We start from the raw sequence: 14,509 nt of genomic DNA, 5'->3' as shown, positions 1-14,509 counted from the left end.
TGCCTACCAGACGGATCCATTAAATTTGTTCATAGCATTGAAAATATTCATTTGTCAACTGATATTTGTTTGAAGATGCATTACACATTCTAGTTTTAAATTCAACCTCTTATCAGTAAATAAACTTGCTGAGTCTGCCCAAATAAAGTTCACATTCTTACCTAGCCATTGTCTGCTGTAGGACCTGCAGACTAAAAGGATTCTGGCAGTAGGGAAACTACTAGGAAGCTTATACATCCTGGACAACTCTTGTTTTAGAAAATTCAGATGTAATACAGAGCCAAACAATGGCAAGTTGTTTTTGAATTTCAAGGATACTTTTTTACCTTATAATGCTGCTGTTTCTAGAAATGAAAGTATGGCTACTTCAAAAATCTCTCTTTGGCATGGTCGTTTGGGACATGCTTCAATGAATGTTTTAAAGCATATTGATTTTCTTAAATGCTTGAATTTACAAAATGAGGTTGAGTGTGAAATTTGTCACTTATCTAAGCAAGAAAGACTACATTTTCCAACCAGCAGTATCACTACCCAACAACCCTTTGAATTAATCCATTTGGACACTTGGGGACCATACAAAGAGCCTTCAATTACTGGAACTACATATGTTTTAACAATTGTGGATGACTGTTCCAGAGCAACTTGGACATTTCTGATGTCACACAAAACCCAAACACTTGCCATTTTCACTCAATTTTTTAACATGGTTAAGGCCCAATTTGATAAAACTATCAAAACCATAAGGTCTGACAATGGAACAAAGTTTACAAACCATGGCTTCCAATCCTTTCTTTCTAGCAAAGGAGTGTTACATCAAAAGACATGTCCTTATACACCTCAACAGAATGGAATTGTTGAAAGGAAACACAAGCATCTCTTGTAAGTGGCAAGAGCTCTCATGTTCCAATCTTGCTTGCCAAAAAAAATTCTGAGGACATTCCATCCTTATGGCTACTCATATTATAAACAGACTACCCTCATCAGTGTTAGCATGGAAATCTCCATTTGAAGTCCTATTTCATAAACCATCGGATTATACCAATTTAAGATGCTTTGGTTGCTTATGCTATGTGACAAATACATTACCTCATAAAAACAAATTTGATCATAGAGCATTTAAGTGTATATTCATTGGGTATAGTCCTGGCCAAAAGGCCTATAAGGCCTATGATTTGGAAAAACATGAAGTTTATGTGTCAAGAGACATAAAATTCTATGAGCAAATCTTCCCTTTCAGAACCAATTTAGTTTCTGTTGACAAAAATCCATTATTTGTTTTACCACTACATTCTCCAGATGATATTTTAGATTTTTTACCAACCCCTACACCAGATGCATCATCACCCATACCATCAACAGGGGAGCCCAATGAAACACCTGATTTTTTGGATTCACCAACTGTTAGACAGTTTTGTATGCCCTTAGCTTCAATCCGATTTGATGTACTTTTGTTATTTAGTGGAAATAAATAAAAGTGCATGTTTGATTCATGTTGTTTGGTTTAATTCTGTGTAAGACCCTAAAACTGGACACTTATAGAGACCCGTGTTAGTTTTAAATATTCACAGCCGTTGGATAACTCTGGGGAGATTTATCCTGCCAAGACTGATACTGGTGTGCCACCAAGTGTTGGGATGGCTTGTCTCAGCCACCAGGGTAAGACCCGAGGCACATGCAGTATGAGATTACTTGAATCCTTGAACCGGACCAGATTTCCAGTATTGCCCTGGACCTTGGAGACAGATGGGCAAAATTGGAAAGTTACACCTGACCCCTAGACTCGATTATGACATTTCACTAGGTGTCGGATCAGGCTGTCTTTGATATGCCATTCAGTGAGATCCTTAGATGGGGGTCAAAACCTGGGTATGTTGGGACAGTCTGAGAATTCATCTGAGTGGGTGATCATAGTGGTAGGATCAGGCCCTTTGTCGAACAAAGGGTAATGATCGGGAAAGGCACTCTCTCTGATGGAAACCAAACTGCCGGCAGTTGATTTCAATCGTTGGAATTTTGTTTTGCAAAATTAATATATTTACATATATATGTACGATTTCAAAATGTTTGCAAATGGTTTTAATCCCGGGATCCATGTGAGAGGAGAGTGCGGCGCTGTTCCTTGCAGCCGAGGGAGAGGTCCTCTCTTGTCGGGCAGTGCTTGATCATTAAGGGCTGAGGGGTTAAGTGTAAGACCATTTAGGATAGTACCTGATGGGCTAATCTTGCACCTGCCCACAGTCCCTGGGTTTTTATAAGATGGCTTGGCGCATGAACCACTTAATGTAAGTGTTGGGCCCATAGGGTCCATATGATGGACTCAGGGGTTTACTGAGTTTTTCAGTGAATTCGACTGGGCCTTGTATTAAAGGCTGGGCCGAACCCATGTGGCTGGTGTGTAGATCAATGTTTGGGTTCCACGCCATACAAAAAAGCCCAACTGGGCAGCAGATTGGAAAGTAATTAAACACTGAACACTTAATGGGCCAAAAGACCATTTCGAGGTGGGCTGATATGATCACCCATTTGGCGTCCATTAGATGGATCCTACCATTTTTTCACCAACCTCTGAACCGACAACAGAAACCAATGGTCCACCTTGTGATTTACTTCCTGAAACTACAGTTCCAGTTACTGCAAACAACCTACCCCCTATCAGACAGAGTACTAGAGTCAAAACGAAACTAGCTTGGCTTACAAACTATGTTACTAACTTGGCTTGTAGCAATGTTAGAACTACTGACAGAATCCTCAATCAGTCACAGGTTCATGCATCATCACCTCACACACCTCCAACATATCCCTTTGTTCAATCACCTTCACTTTCTGCATCATATTTATCCTTTTTAGTTAATGTGTCAAATATTCAAGAACCAATTTCTTATAATCAAGCCAGTATTAATGCTAAATGGACTAAAGCAATGAATGAGGAATTAGAAGCATTAGAGAAGAATGAAACTTGGGAACTCACTGATTACTAGAAGGAAAAGGGGCCATTGGTTCCAAATGGGTATATAAACTGAAGTTGAATCCGGATGGCAGTGTGGACAGATACAAAGCCAAGCTGGTACCCAAAGGCTTTCACCAGGTGGAAGGGATTGACTATTTTGATAGCTTCTCTCCCGTGGCCAAAACAGTAACTGTAAGAATTTTTCTTGCAATTGCAACATCTAAATCATGGCCTATCCATCAATTGGATATCAATAATGCATTCTTGCATGGGTATTTGGATGAAGAAGTCTACATGCAACCTCTAGAAGGGTATTATAAGGCTGCCAAGGGTCAAGTCTGCAAACTAAAGAGATCACTCTATGGGCTTAAACAAGCCTCAAGACAATGGAATGCTGAATTTAGTAACCAAATTAAGGCTTTTTGTTTCCATCAATCAGCTCATGATCACTGTTTATTTATTAGGCACTCATCTGATTCCTTCATTGCATTGTTAGTGTATGTAGATGATGTGCTTTTAACAGGTACCTCAGAAGCAACTATCATTTCAGTCAAACAGTACTTGAATAAGCTATTCACTATCAAAGATCTTGGCTATGCCAAGTATTTTTTGGGTTTGGAGATTGCTAAGAGTTCTTCAGGTACTGTTCTTAACCAAATAAAGTACATTCTTGACATTCTAACAGATGCTGGACTCCTTGGTGCTAAACCAGCTAAAACACATTTCCTCAAAGGTCAAAAGCTATGTGCAAACAAAGGCACCCCACTAGCTGAACCAGAAAGATATAGAAGGCTTGTTGGACGTTTATTGTATTTGAATATTAGCAGGCCAGACATTAGCTACTCTATACAATAGCTAAGTCAGTTCGTAAACTCTCCATGTCAGTCACACTGGGAAGCTGCAATACACTTGCTTAGATATCTAAAAGGTTGTCCTTCAAAATGCCTTTTTTATCTAACAGCCAATTCTCTTCACTTGGAAGCTTTCAATGATGCAGACTGGGCCTCTTGTTCTGAAACCAGAAAATCCTTAACAGGGTTTTGCATTTCTTTGGGGTCAGCTCTCATTTCTTGGAAGACAAAGAAGCAAACAACAGTCTCAAGATCATCAGCAGAAGCAGAATATAGGAGTTTATCAGCAACGGTTTGTGAACTTCAATGGATCTCCTATGTTCTCAAGGATTTTGGCATCCAATTAAAACTTCCAATTCCTCTTTAGTGTGACAATCAAGCTGCTCTACACATCACTGCCAATGCAGCGTTTCATGAAAGAACAAAACACCTGGACATTGATTGCCACTTAGTTAGAGAGCAGTTTAAGCAAGGCTTTATCAATCCTCAACACATCTCCACTCATCACCAAGTAGCTGATATTTTTACAAAGCCACTTTCTGGTCCTAAATTCAGAAACTTCATGTCCAAGTTGGGTTTGCTTGATATCTACCAAACTCCAACTTGAGGGGGGGAATGTAGAGTTACTTACTCTTAAGTCATTCGTTAATTTTTTTTTTCTTTTGTCTTTTACTATTTAAGTTGGCCTTCTGTTATTGGCCGATGCTCTATATATAAACTCTATTATTGTAACCCTTTGGACTACGAGAAAGAATAGTTTTCTCTCCACTTTCTTCTTCCTTCCTTCTTGCCTTTTCTTCTTACTTTCTTCTTCTTCTTCTTGTTTTGCTTTGGTACAAACTATAATGTCCATCCACAATGCCAGGGAATGGACAATCTATTCACAACGTTAGAAAACTACAACAATCATCTAAAAATCCGGTGCCATCCAGGGCATTGGAGTACGAACTCAGCCATCTAGGACGTCGGAGAAACATAGAAGCGGAGAGAAAACTATTTTAGAGCACCATCTCGGCCATCCAGGATGTCGGAGCATGAACTCAGCCATCCAACACTATTTTCGGCATCTAGGATGTCGGAGCACGAACTCAGCCATCTAGTACTAGCTTGGTCATCTAGGATGTCAGAAAGCCTGCAGAAAGAAAGCAAATAAAGAAACACAAAGAAGATGGGAGAATCAGAGAAAGAAGGGGGTGATCCTCGAGAGATCTAGAGAAATCTCAAGAGAAACAAAGATCTCAAGAGAGAGAGAGAGGGGAAGAACACAGACGAGGGGAAGCATAGATCACAGGAGAGAGAGAGAGGAAAGGGAGAAAACACAAGGAGGGAAAAACAGAGAGAGGGGAAAAACACAGAATAGGGAAGAAAAACAAAAAACAAACGGAAATAAAAACAACCTCGAGAGATCTCGAGAGTAAAACCTCTAAAATCAGAGAGAGAATGGGGGGGGGGAGGGGGTCACCTCGAGCAATCTTCTAAACGATGGAGTTTCCTTCTGGTTGAAGTGATGGGGGCACGCTCTGTCGCGTCTTTGTTGAAATGTAATTGTTTGGCACACTCTTGAACCCCTAACCTAAACAAACATATTAATGAAAGCTAGCAAAATAACAATCGCTTTAACAATTATATTAATTCCCTTTTAGTTTGTCTTAATTGTTTGGAAAAATTCTTGATTTTGGGCCTAGTGCCACTCATTTCCTAAACTTTAGAATGCGACAATTTAATACCTGAACTTTTAAAATGTGTCAATCCAGTATCTATCATTAATCAACCATTAAGTGGTATTTGAAAAGACACAAATGTCTTTTGAGTATCGTCTAATTCTTTTTATCAATCATCCAAATACTGACAAAAAATGAACAGTTCCAAATCCTTGTCTCTTTTATTCAAGAAAGTTGGGGTCATGTCTTAGTGGGCATTTTGGTGACCCCAACTTTCTTGAATAGAAAAGGCAAAGATTTGAGACTGTTCATTTTTTTATCAACGTTTGGATAATTGATAAAGAAAATTAGATAATACATGAATGGCATTTGCATGCACTTAACGACTAGTTAATGGGTTGGGTAGTGAATTGTGACATTTTAAAGTTTAGGAACCAAAGTGGCATTAGATGCAAAGTATAAGATGCGAAATTTTCCCTAATTGTTTTTGGCTATAAATTAATAGTTCAGATGATGACTCGAAATTGCCTCCAAAAATGGCTTGACCTCGTCTGGCACAAAAGGCTTAAACTCCAATAAAAAGAAATGCGTTGGATTAGACCACCCATTTGTGCTAAAGATCTAGTTGTCGAGATGGTCACTTAGAACCCCTCCGAAAAGGAATGGGATCAAATCCTCTCTGTTCGGTTGCAATGCAAATTTATTTGCATTAGTATAAATGCATAGGAGTGCAAATATAAAAAAATGCATAATTTTTTGTTTAATTTTATTTTGGATTTTACTTTATTCTACTTTATGTCTTGATTTACTTCATTTGTATTGCAGCCAAACAAAATAAGTTAAAATTTAAAACAAAAATAGGCATGGTTTTTAAAGCCGAATCGGTCAGGGGTCCGGTTACTGGTTCGAACGGTCCGACCGTTCGACCCGAACAATCGGCCCGTTCTAACAAAAAATAAAAAATTAAAAAAATTGAAAAATGGTCAAAACTGTTTGAACGGTTAACCGGCCGGTTCAGCGGTTTACTAACCAAAATCAACGATTTTGAGGAAAAAAGTGATTTTGGGGGAACGGAACCGGTTCCTAATTTTTCCGGTCCGGTCCAGTTTTGAAAACTATGGAAATAAGCCAAATTTTACACTTAAAATCATTTCACTGCTATGATTTTGCATCAATGCAAATTTATTTGCATTGCAACCAAACACAACCTAAGTGATTAATTTATTAATAATCAGATGCACATATAAAGCATAACAAAGAACTTCATGAGCATTTCTTATAACACCACGTCCACCACTAGCCCCAGGGAGTGGCACCGTCAAAATTCAATTTAAAATGAAATTAGTAACAAATTTCCAAGCTATCCATCTAATTCTCCTCCTTGTTTCGTGAACATGAATTAGCACCGGTGCTTTTATAAGTTTGACCGGTAGAGTTGATATCCACCAAGATTCTTAATTAAGAGATAAGAGGAAGACCCAAGAAGTGATTAGTTAGTACTCTGTATTTTGGTCCTAGTGTTATTTTGGTCCCCAAACTTTAAAATGCGATAGTTCAATATCCAAACTTTCAAAATATGACAATCCAATACCTGTTGTTAACTATTTATTAAGTGGCATTTGAAAAAGATATAAATGCCCTTCGAGTATTATCTAATTTTCTTTATCAACCATCCAAACATTGACAAGAAATTAATAGTCTCAAATTCTTGCCTTTTCTATTCAGGAAAGTTGGGGTCACCAGAATGCCCATTCAAACGTGACCCCAACTTTCTTGAATGGAAAAGGCAAAGATTTGAGACCGTTAACTTTTTGTCAATGTTTAGATGGTTGATAAATTAAATAACACTTGAAGGGTATTTGTGTCTTTTTCAAATACCACTTAACGACTGGTTAACAACTAGTTAACAATAGATATTGGATTGTCATGTTTCAAAAGTTTGGGTACTGAATTATCGCATTTTAAAGTTTGGGGACAAAAGTGGCAATAGGCCCAAAGTACATGGTACTAATCGGGAGTTTTCCCTTTCTAAAAAGCAAGTTAAAATCAGTTGACTAAATGGTTTATTTGGAAAACCAATAAACCGGTTTTAGTTTCATAAAACCACCTGTATAATTAAATAATCGAAATTTCAATATGCTTATGATAAGACTTGAATCTATAACCTTTTATTTACATATATTGCTTAGTTACCATCAATCCATTTCTTTATTTATATTAATTAAAGGTTCTTTATTGTATATATTACTTTATTACACGTGTTTTATAAAAATGTAAATTAAGAGGCCTGAACCATGGCCATTTGCTTTAAAAATTAAGAAATTTGCCATCCATCCACCATATTTAAAAGAATAAAGAGAGGCATCTGTGATCTGTCACTAGGGGTCACCACGAGCCTAGCTCTTCACGAGCTACTTGAGCTCGGCTCAACTCGGTTTCAACCGAGATTACAGGCTCGATTAAAAGCAAGTCGAGCTCAAGCCTAATAGAACTCGGTTTGTGAGACTCGTGAGCCGACTTGAATATATATATAAAATATACTATAATATAATATAATTATAGAAAATAATATATATAATAAAAATAATATAATTCTTATTTTTTTAAATATCAAATAATATTTTTTATATATAATTTTTAATTTTTGTAAAATATTTTTTCTTAAATCGAACTCAAACTTACAAGGTTATGACTCGAACCAAGCTCGAGCTCAAGATTTTAGCTCGAACTGAGCTAAAGCCTTATACTTCCTAGGCGAGGCAAGGTCGAGCCTCGTACTATTCGACTTGGCTCGGCTTGAATCCACCCCTATCTGTGACACACCAAATGCAAGTGCATGATAAGTTAAATGCGCTGTCCATTCTACAGGTTTCCGATTATACGAGTGTGTCTCGTATGTGTTATACAGGTGGTATGTGAGGCTCCCACAGACCGATGGAATTGCAGCGGTTCCCAACTCAGCATAATGGAGCTGACTTCCCTCTCCACACATGACAACATCGTGCCTCCCTTCCGTCACGCTACTGTAACAATTCCCCTTTTCTGGGCTCGTTTCGATATTTTTCTTTTCTTTTTTTTGTTTTTTCTGAACAAAGCATCTATTTAATTTGGGAGGTCTTTTACAAGATAGCGTCATGTACAAAATCAGGTTCAAAAGAAGTGTAGATGCACTGAATCGTACAATCTAATCATGCTAATCTCTGCTAGTGTGAAGGAAGGAGCATTGAGCAAAGAACGGGATTATTAAAACTCCTACGATCCTCCATTTGAGAGGAGAGATGCCATGGCCCACAGAAGTGTAACTAAGGAAAGACGGTCACTTTCGTTCTGAATGTTGGAGAAGGGCGTAAGTTGCCCTCTCTTTCGATATTCCATCTAACCTAACCTAACCTAACCTATTTTAATTTACCAAAAGCCAAAGCAAATCTAACCTATGCTATGTAAGTTATTTATCCAGGGTAAATGCAATTATTTGGGTAAGTGTATTTTATCATGTTCTTTTATTTAGTAGGTAAACAAGATAATGACCATTTTAACCATAAAAATCTATTATTAAAATGGGCATTTTTGTTCAATTCAAGTATTGACAACTTTCCCCCTAGGTGGAAAAGTTATTTACCCACCTAGGAGATGGGTATCACTTACTTGGGTAAATGATACTCAGGAAAATAAATTTTCTCTAGTCTCTACATAAATCGGAAAAATGAACATAAGATTCTTGGTCAATAGGAACCAAAATCCCATTGACCAATTTTCCCCCCTCCCAAAGTCCAAAAAAAGAACACCCCCCAAATACAAAATAACACACCACCACCAAACGACCAACAACAACGCAACTATAAAATAGCAAACCATCAGAAGGTAAACTACGCTAAATAATGAATAATATATTATATATTATTTATAATGCATTATATATACACTAGTCGATTTGGTTAATGCTATTTTTTTTTATATATATTGGTTAATCAAAATCGAACTGATACCTTTAATCTTTCAAAATTATCAAATTGATCGATTTAGTTAACTAAAATTTTCAATTCGATTTTATTAATTTAGTTCAATTTTTCGGTTTTTTTATTTTATTGATTGATTTAGTTAACTAAAATTTTCAATTCGAATGATTTTATTGATGATCACTCCTAGCATTGAAAACGATATTTTTCTACAAATTTGCAAAACTAAATTGGCAACGTCTATTTGGAATGCTATGCATGCATAAAATATGCGTATTACAAAGACCCCACATCTGTGTTCTCCCATTATTATAGTTTGGTAAGGAAGACCCAACAACAACGGAGCTCCTTTATTGTATTTTGACTTGTCAATTCGTATCCATTGGAGCGGAGCCGGATGTGGTCCTCGTATGTGAATATATCTTTGATAAATGTACCTGATTATACAACAATATCGCTTTCTCACTGAAGCAGCTGTTTGGTTGTGATGGAAAAACTGGTGGCAATATGGAAAAGGAGTTCTTTAATTTCTTTGTCGTGAATATATTGCAATTTTGGCTTTCAAAAGAAAGAAAAAAAAAAAAAAAACATTGCAATTTTAGTTAAATTACAAATGGATGTTGCCGCTATCAATAGCAACAGAAGTAGTTTGGTGTTTGGCATCGATGCCATTTCCTCAGAGCAGTTCTCTAAGAAAATAGTGCTGTATGGATGAGGATCTGTTGTGCCGTTTTTTGAAAAAAAACATCTTTTTTTTGTTTGGCATCGATGCTGCCACATAAGATGTTTTCTCTGAAAATGGCATTAGTATTTGTTTGGTACTAATGCTTTATAACCGTTTTTCAGCATTAGTCCCCATTATCCAATACTTCACATGGCTTTATATTCTCTTGCATCCAAGGGTTCAAAATCGCCCACATTATGGGTGAAAATGGCAAGAAAGCAACAACAAATTGGAAGAAAATTATAAAAAAAATGCAAAAAATCACGGAATAATAGCAAAAAGATGCAAACTACCATGAAGAATTTAGAAAAAAAAAAAAAAAAACAGAAAGTGGATAAAAGTTCAAGAAAAAACAAATCTGTAAAAGAGTTGTAGAAATTGGGAAATTCTTTAACTCGACGGCCTGAGCAGTGGGAAATTCTAGCCGGTCCGAACGCACGGTGCTGGCAAGTTTGACACTTCTGGAGATCCTTTCCAGTAAGCTCACGCCTCAGACGTCGTCCATCTTTGATGGAGGAGCAGCTCCATCACTATGAAAGAGACACTCATGTTCTAGTCTGCCACGTTCAGAGCTGAGCTCCATGGTGAAGTCATTGATGGAGGAGCAGGCCTGAGCCATGTTGCGGGAACACAGCAAGACCACCCCGATGGCTGAGAAAGGATAGGGACCATACAAATAACGAAATGAAATATGGCATTAGGGTTTCTTGATGCACCGTTTTTTCCAATCGTAACACCAATGTAGAGTCGTTTTCTGAGACAACGGCATTATGCCAAACACCGTCTAACCACATTTGACTCGATGTCAAAGAGAAAATCAGTGATACGAAGAAAAAAAGAAAATCATGAAAGAAAAGAAATGGAGTTAATTATAAGGGTGACTACTAGATCCATACTCATCACCCACGTAAGAATGGATTATTTATAACTTGTACTAACAGAAGTACAATAGGGAATAAAAGTAAGTTGCTTATCTATACAATTTGTGAAATTCTGGTTATAAACTATTGGGTCATCTATTGTAGCAAAGAAACACCTGTGGGTCTTCTATTTAGGTTGCTTCATGTGGAGATTCTAATAAGCAAATAAAAAAAAAGGAAGCCCCATATCTACCCTCTCTTGGATCAACCTGAAGAATAAAACAAAGGTAAAGGATTACATTTTTATACCTTAATGTAAGAGAAGAACTATATATACCGTTAGATTATGACCTAATCCAATAAACATTTTAGTTTTTGCTATGTCATGGCTTATAAAACACTTGAGTACCTTATTGCTATGTCTGAGTATGATCTCGTAATTGATATCAATTTAAGCAAAATATAAAACACCAAAAACCACGACAAACACAAGAGTTTACATGTTTTGGTAAGGATGGTTATGTTCATGTGTGAAGATGAGTAAAACAATTGCACTGATAAGTCAAAAGGGCTACAAGAGAAATACTATATTGACCAGAAAATGTAGAGATGAATTAATGATTCATACCTAATAGAAATTTAAAGGTTCATAACCTCAAAGTTAGATTACCAAACTATTTAGAACCCTAAAATCCGAAAATCTCTTACCAAAAGTAAAAGAAATAAAGAAAAAAGATATCCCAGAAAATTCCTTAATTAGTCTCAAAGTGGAGGGTCTAAGTATCTCATCCCATGGAAGACTTGGAGAGAATCTTTGAACTCTTATGTTGAAAATTGAGAGGGGTCTTATATGCGTAATTCCAATTTTTGAGATTATTAATCCTAGAAATAGGGCAACTTCAGACTAATGCCTCTCCCTCAAAAACAGTATGTTATTCAACAAAAGCAAAAATTAGTTAGAATTAAGGACTTTAGACTATGTTTGGTTTGATGGAAATGGTAAGGAAAGGAAGGAAAAGATAAGAAACAATTGACACAAGCGTCTCATATTGACCAAAGATATAACTATTTGGTCTTCCAATGTAGATTGAATCAAATATGAATATCCACTGATCTAATAAGAGTTCGAACTAGGATCCAGAATAATCCAATAATATTGATATCTTTATGCATAAAAACATTTTCAAATAAATAATTAAATAATTTTTTTATAGAAAATAAATAAATAAATAATAAAAAAAATGAATGATTATATGTAAAAGTATTGCATAAAAATAATCATAAAATAATTATTTCCCATCAACATATAACTTATCTCAAAGTAGGACCATTGGATATTCTAACATGTTAAAAATCAAACTAGGGCCTCTACCATCTAGAAGTTGCGGGATTATTTAGAAATCAAGATAAGAGCAATCTTCTCCTTGCTGTTATTTTGTCGCTTATTCTATTGGATAAGGTGCTACAGTATATTTCCATTTGTTTTAATCACTTAGTAACTGTTAATACAAATTAATGTGATAGATGTTGGAGTCTCTGAAGAACGACCATAACTTGACCTGACGCTCATCTGATTGTGACTCATGATGATTAATACCACCATCACGTAAGAATGTACTCGTAATGTCCAAGTTTTCTCTTCGACAACATTTATAAAAAATTAAATTAAAAACATTAAAGTATTATATATTTATTAATAAAATAAATTAAAAATGATTATGAGAATTATACATCATGAAATAAAATAAATTAAGGGGCTGTTTGGCATTGTTACTGTTTCTTGGAGCAATGGTGTCATATCGGGAAAAATGGTATTTCAGGAAATGGGCATTTGTTTGGAATTGTTTTTCCATAAAAAATAATGTTTCAAGCCATGCCTCAGAAATCGGGAAGCCATGGCTTGGAGCAACGTCTAGAGCTGCAACTTGTTGCTGCCAACAGGGCAGTGATGTGGCATTGATGTGACACTGGATAATGAGTATCAGTGCTGAAAATGTTTCCTGGAGCAATGGTATCAAATAGAAAAAGTTGCTCCAGGAAACATCCTACCTGGCAGCAATGATTCCAAATAAAAATAAAGACACTGTTTTCTAAGAAAACGGTTCTCCAAGCCACACATCAGCGGCACCGTGCCTTTATTTTTGTTTGGAATCATTGCTGCCAGGTAAGACATTTCCTGGAGCAACAAAAACTTTTTTTTGTTTGGTACAATTACTCTAGGAAACTTTTTCAGTATTGGTACCCATTATCCAGTGCCACATCATTGTTTTGTTGGCAGAAACAAGCTGCAGTTCTAAGAAACACCAACTTTGACATTGCTCCAAGTCATAGCTTCCCAATTTTCGAGACGTGGCTTGAAGCACTGTTTTTATGAAAAAAACAGTTCCAAAGAAATGCTTGTTTCGTGGAGCATCGCTTTTTCCAGTGTGGCGCTGATGTGACACCGTTGTTCCAGGAAACAACAACGATGCCAAACAACCCCTAAAATAACTAGTGTAAAACTTGAATCTTTGCCGACACCAACAAAAGCACAGCATTCAAACTGATTTTACGGAGTACTATTTTGCAATATCAATTTGTTTTTGAAATAAAAGCAATCTCTACATCAGTAAAATTATATTGTTTTTACTGATACCCTTAAGAATGCAATAAGTATGTATCAATCTATTGTTTAAATCGGATGAAGATGATATTGGATGAGATAGGGGGTGGATGTGGATCCATATTTATCCACCATTTCAAATCGTGGATAAACCTATTGTTTAAATATTTATCCAATGTGACCCTATTCCGTTCATTTGTTTTAGTCGCGGGGATGCATTATGCACGGATCTGCTCCTCACACAAAGCGCCTCACACGCACATTGTACCACATCCCCCCTGCTCTGGGGAATATCCACTTGCATACAAAAGACAAGCAAATTGTAAGGGAAAAGGACTTTGTGTGGGGGACCTACATATGTAGTAGAGCCATCCCATCGGCCAACCACTAACACTTTGAAATTTAAATGAGGAATTCCACCATCCGGATATATCATGGCTCATGGGTATGGATGCTTCATTTCCTTAGCTTCACCCGTCGCGGTTGAGCATAATGCATAAATCTCTCTCTCTCACTGAGTCACTGGTTCAACTTCAACAACCCCCTCAATCCTCATCCATGTTGTACGGATACCCAATTCAATCCACTCCCTATCCGTAATATTTAAGGGATAGTTAATATGAAAATATATTTGCCACGTTTACGTAATGTCTACTATGACACCAGATGGCGTCTCACTGACACACATCTCAGAGGTACATTTGGGAACATTTTTCATATATATTTATTAATGTGAGATGTTCGTCATTGTGAGGCAATCCACCTATTATAGCTTTGGAATAAATGGTTAGATATAAATATGCATCATATGCCAAACTCTCCTACTGAGGGAGATTTAGGATCGAATCTCATTACACCTGGGTTGGGGGGATGGACTACCCCGTTGTATAGTCCAAGAAAAAGAAAAG

This window comes from Nelumbo nucifera, chromosome 1 (genome assembly GCF_055504915.1).
Source record: "Nelumbo nucifera cultivar China Antique chromosome 1, China Antique-T2T, whole genome shotgun sequence".
NCBI lineage: Eukaryota > Viridiplantae > Streptophyta > Magnoliopsida > Proteales > Nelumbonaceae > Nelumbo > Nelumbo nucifera.
The sequence above is the reverse complement of the archived record's forward strand: the minus strand, read 5'-3'. Positions refer to the sequence as shown.